The 6,052-nt window shown below is 37.3% G+C and overlaps 1 pseudogene; it reads left to right on the forward strand.

Moving 5' to 3' along the window:
* The first annotated feature begins 431 nt into the window (after positions 1 to 431).
* LOC107694901 (voltage-dependent calcium channel gamma-4 subunit-like) lies at positions 432 to 4,260 on the forward strand (annotated as a pseudogene).
* Positions 4,261 to 6,052: the final 1,792 nt, after the last annotated feature.

The raw sequence follows: 6,052 nt of genomic DNA on the forward strand, positions 1-6,052 counted from the left end.
ATCAAAATATAGATATGATAACACTACCATGTAGTTTGTTTCTCCAAACTTTGAGTCCATAAATTACGCTGAGCTCCATCACTGTCTGCTCAGCTCTTCAGAACCTGCTGCAGCAGCGGCTTTTCCCGGTCCAGATCAGGGCTTTTATTGGTCCCTTCACGATCGGATATCTTTACTGGATTACTGAAGTGCCGGTGCCGTCAAAGGTTTGAATATCAATTCAAATTGTGGGCGTACTCAACGAACTGTGATTTAAAAGTAACGAAGTGGATTATTTTGCTTAATTTGCATTTAAGTAGAAGTAAAAGTACAGCTTTAAAAATATACTCAAAAAAGTACAAGTACCCGAAAAAACTACTTAATTACAGTAACGTGAGTAGTTGTAATTCGTTACCTCCACCACTGGTGAAATGTACTGTGAAGTTGTCTTGATGCGCTCAGTTCAGTCTAGTCTACGGTGTGATCGTGGAGTTCAGATTGTTTTGACGAGCCTGGGCGCATTCGCAGCGATAAACCTGATGACTGTCGCGATCGGAACCAACTACTGGCTCTACTCTAGTCTAGAGTACACGTGTAACACGACCAGCAACGCAACAGATGAAACCCAAACCTTGCAGCAGCCAAAGAGAATACGAGTATGGAGTCAATATGATGCCACATATATATGCAAAATAATAAAGTTTTGCAAAAGAAAATAAAGTTTTGCAAACGTAAAATAAAAGTATTGAGAAAAAATAAATGTGTTTTTTGCAAACAAAAATAAAGAATTGCAAAAGAAAATGAAGTATTGCGAGAAAAAAAGAAGTTTTGCAAACAAAAATAAAGAATTGCAAAATTTTACTGGAAGTGCAGTTTAGAGGATGAATTTAACAATAACCCTATAAATACCCTAACCCTATAATTATAAATACTAGAATTATAAATGAATAATTTGCGTAGTTTCATTTATAAAGTGAAGATCGAGAATTGTAAGTCGAGATTGATATGAAGCTTGAGTCGTAGACCTTTTTAATAATGTAAGTTAGTTTATGAAGTTAATTGCATTCTTTAACATTAAAACTAGCAGTAACTCTGAACTCATGTAAACAAAGAACACTTCTGTGCGCTGCCGTCCTCCCACAGGTTAAGAGATTTTAAACAAACACATTTAGTTAACCAGATGAAACAATACACATTTTAATGCTATAAAAGTGTGCACATTGAAAGAAGTAAACAGCAGATGTTCATGTTAACAACTTCAACTTGAGCAAACACTGCTAATACACATATACATTTGTTAATAAAACGAAAACATGCATGTTTTAATGCTAGAGAATAAAAGGAAACGATCCACCCGCATGCCTCTGCTCAACGATGGTGCCTGGATCAGTGAGCTGCGTCTCAGGCCGATGACGTTACTTCCAGGGAGGCATGCCCAGGCCTGTTGTACATGCCCCCGTCCCTTGACTCCACCCCCATGTCAAAACAGTGCCAGAAAGTGAGACGCGCAGAAACGTGAAGCGCAAAGGGAAAAACGGTATCGCAAGCTCAAACTTGACTGAAACGCAAAATAAAAGCAGCGTTGCAAATAAATTAGTAGATATGGCCATGGAAAATATGTATTGCAAAATCATTGCTTTTGTGCTGTTTCATTTATATTTTGCAATTCTTTATTTTCTTTTGCAAAACTTTATTTTCTTTTGCAAAACTTTATTATTTTGCATATATATGTGGCATCATATTGACTCCATATACGAGGAGATCTCACACATTCTGGACTTTGGAGGATCTGCTGTATCGAAGGTAAATGGGGTGGTCTGAATTAGTTGCAAATAAGAATAAAAGTTGTAATTTCTATAACAGTGAAGTGGTCTTATTTAATGCATTTACAATGCATAAAATGTTTAAGAGATATCCTGTTAATCAAGAAGGAAGAATGTATTGAATTAAAATTTAAGAGACATCCTTTTAATAATCCTTTTAAAACATTGACAAACAAATTCTGAGGAACAGTTTTGACAATGGATTTCACACACACAAAATATGGGCTGTTTATTTGAGATATAATAATTAATTCTGTCCTTAGACGTGACTTTAAAGAAAGTCACTGAGAGAGCAGATAATGAAAGATGGATGAAAATGGAAACAAGAAAATACCTGTGGCATAGATATTTAACAACATTTCATGTATATTTACATAAAATAATATTAATATTAATCAAGATTAAATAAAAGATTATTATAAATTAAGATATATTTTAGTGTAAGGTCACACAAAAGAAATATCAAAATGAGAAATACACAAATACCCAAAGGAGAAGTATAGGCAAACCTAGGTTCTGAATATTCCTTCTGAAAAGCGGGTCAAAAAAATAAATAAATTGGAATTGTGTTTATCTTGTAAAGTAATGCAATCTTTAAATGAAATAAACTGGTGTGAAGCAGTTCCATCGGAGCATGATAGACGCATTAAACAAATTTTACTGCTTTTGGGACAAACAGTGCATCAGGGTTTCATACTGTCAGATTTTCTTTTTTTTTTTTTTTTAACAGGAAATGTATATGAATATATAGAAGAATGTAGAACCTTTTGATATACAGTAAACACTGTAACTGAAACAGTTTCATTTAATAAAATTCAGCATCACCTATGTTTGGCACAGGGATCAACAATGGGAGCTGCTATTGGATCAATCATTTTTCTGTGGATAATGACTATGACACAGACAGCTTGGAGTTTCTCCTCCGTGAGTTCTTTTTTTATTTTTATTTTATAGTCAAAGAACAGTTCAAAGTGGTATTCCACCACTGGCGTGTATGAAGAACTAAAGAATCAAAGTAGTTTTATTTTTTTTTACTGTATGGACCATTTGTTTCAACATGATGTGTAATAATGTTGGCTAGTGTATGTGTATAATAGAATAATGGTTGCCTAAGGTGCCTTTGTGTGTTGCAGGAATAGTGTGGGCATCCAGTCTCTTCCCCATCCTGAGTACCATACTGCTTCTCTTGGGGGGACTTTGTGTCGGGCTGGGCCAGATTTACAGCAGCAGAAATAACATTCTTCTGAGTGCAGGAATCCTATTTGTCTCGGCAGGTACAGCACATGCCATTAACAGTAACCTTAGCATTCAGCTAGTTCTAGTGTTTCAGAAGAGAATCACTGAGGAGTCTCCAATTGCAAATCATAAGTTTAATAATTATAGCATATAAATGTATTTTTAATTAAAAACAGCATGATTGCCATACATGCATGGAATTAAAGAAACAAGAAATGACAATGATATATTTTTTAAGGTGTATTTTGTCAGCTTGAGTTTTAATTAATTTTGCTAATTTAATTTTCTGCATATATGTTCTGCAAAAATATCTTTGAAATAATGAATATCTATAACATGCATTTCTCAACTTGATTAATTGATTAATGATGTGCTCAATCAACTTAAAAACCCATTATGTTTGTGTGACATTAATTCACTTAAATTGCAAATTTTACAATGATGGACTTTAAAAAAAACAAACAAAAAACAATGTTGCATGATTGAAGCAGACATTATCAAAGAGCATTCTATGAGAATGTCCTGATTCTCAACTTGGAATTAAGAAAACATTCAGTCATGACTTGTCAACTAATTAGAAGCTTATATATATATATATATATATTATTATTTTTTTTTAAACCTTTCTTCAGGCCTTAGCAATACAATCGGCATCATTGTTTACATCTAGTAATGCTGGAGACCCTAGTGACAAGAAAGGAGAAGATAAGAAAAACCTGTACAGCTATGGATTGTCCTTCTACTCAGGCATACTCTCCTTCATCGTGGCGGAGGCCATTGGTGTGTTGGCAGTCAACATCTACATTGAAAAGTACAAAGAGGTTCATTTCAAACGCTTTGAGTTTATTAAAACTGCCACCTCCCCCTTAGCCTCCTCCTATACGAGCATTCCAAATTACCATTACAGACAACAGTTCCAGTCCTATTCTCAGTCCACAGAGCCATCTAAAAACACTTCCTCTGCCACACTTAGCGCCACCAGCTCCTCACTGCCTTTGGGGGACATTTCAATGTATACGGTGGGGAAAGAACATCCACTAAAGGCAGGTGCTCTGGCTGCCTATAACACTGATCTTGAACATACCAACTTCCTGCAAGTTCACAATCGTGTCTCTAAAGACGTGAAGGACAGTTTAAATCGCAGGATCACTCCTGTGTAAAAATGCATACATGATGCATTTATAATTATTTACAGTTTAACTCAATCACTTTGGCTCAATTGTTAAATGAGAATTATATGTTTTTTCCCCCTCAAAACAACAGCTCTGTGAACAATTAGTTTCTTGTTCACACCAGATTTACATTTCTAATTCAAGTAAATTGCATGTATTTTGGCATGTGCAGAAGAGTAAGGACAATTGTCTATAGCAGGGGTTTTCAACCTTTTAGGACATGCGCCCCCCCAAGTTTGTCTAATTTCACTCGCGACCCCCCAACACCAAACTACTGTATTCACACCGAATTACTTTATTAACATCAACATAACGCAAATATCCATTAAAGCTATTAAAGAAGCGAATGATTTTTCTTTTGCTCTTTTTGATTAACATTTATATAAGAAATGCACGGATCTGTTATACTGATGTACATCTGATATTTTCTTTACTGTTTACATTCACATAAAACAACCGACTGTGCTTACAAGGATACTTGTCAAGACAGCCATTGGTATTCACCTGCTGTCTGAGAAGGCTATCTGTTTGTGCACTTCAGATGTGTGCGCGGTGCGCATAGAAACACGTTATCACAGCGCGTGCGTACCACACGGAGATGTCTTGGGCTTAAACGGTTTAAAATTACTTGAATGTTTAAACTGACAAGACTTAAAACACGTGAGAATGAAAAACGTTCTTGAGGAAGCAGCACTGGCCTGATCGTTAAGATCGTTGTGGGGGGCTAAGGTGACAGATAGGGGGGCTGAAACCCACCTAAAAAGGGTTTAGAACCGCCCCTGGTATAGCGTGCATAATTATACTGAAACATAAATATATAACCAGTTTACTTGATTTAATGTGATGGGTGAGCCTGTTTCTGAGATAACAACATGCCAATCCGTGGCTGGATTTCCGACACGGCTAATCGTAAATCATCTTACACTGTCAATAAACGTGATTTATACTCGAGCCAACTCTGCTCTAACTGTCGACTAGCAGTGGGAGAGTCAGATTGCCCCCTAGTGGATGGCTAAAGATTTGCTAACTCGTATTCATAAATCCTCAAGGGAATGTCTCTGAATTAACTGATGCTTGCGCCCCCCTTGACAGGTGCTGGCGCCCCCCCTGGGTTGAAAACCCCTGGTCTATAGTTTACACAATAACTAAATGCACATGGCTTGCTGATAAAAACTTGCTGATCAAAATATTCTTTTAGTCATCACATGCAAAAAGATTCATTCAGTTATCAAAATCTGTCAGACATACTGCATATATCTTCCATAAATATATATGACATGGAATGTTTTCTGTTTATAACACATTGCTACAAAAATAAATGTAATACATACATAAAAATGTGTTTATTTTTTTATTTGTACTTGTCACGTTCGCTACTGTGAGGGAGCGCAGAGCGAGGAACGAGGAGACGTGGAGTACATCAACAAGGAGACTTTATTCACGTCAAGGGAACCAGGAAAACACACGTAGCAGGAGAGGTTGACATATACAATACCGGACAGCAAACTAGGAACGCGAAACACTTTAAATACACAGGACATGACGAGGGGAAGACAAGAAACACCTGAGATCAATAAACGTAATAGGAACAGCAAAAGGACGAACCAAATATGGGCAATGAAACACATGGGGAGCAAAACACACACAAAACACGGAACAGAGTCTGACATTACTCCCCCCTCCAGGAAGGCGCATCCCGCGCTGTAACAGTTCCACCAGGGAGGGGGGGGTGGGCGCTCTGGAGGCTGGTGCAGGACTGGGACACGGGGAATACCTCCAGGGCGGATCAGGCAGTCCAGGGTGCCATGGCGGAGCAGGCAGACTAGGAAGCCATGGCGGAGC

The sequence above is a fragment of the Sinocyclocheilus anshuiensis genome, unplaced genomic scaffold (assembly GCF_001515605.1).
Source record: "Sinocyclocheilus anshuiensis isolate Anshui unplaced genomic scaffold, SAMN03320099.WGS_v1.1 scaffold3199, whole genome shotgun sequence".
NCBI lineage: Eukaryota > Metazoa > Chordata > Actinopteri > Cypriniformes > Cyprinidae > Sinocyclocheilus > Sinocyclocheilus anshuiensis.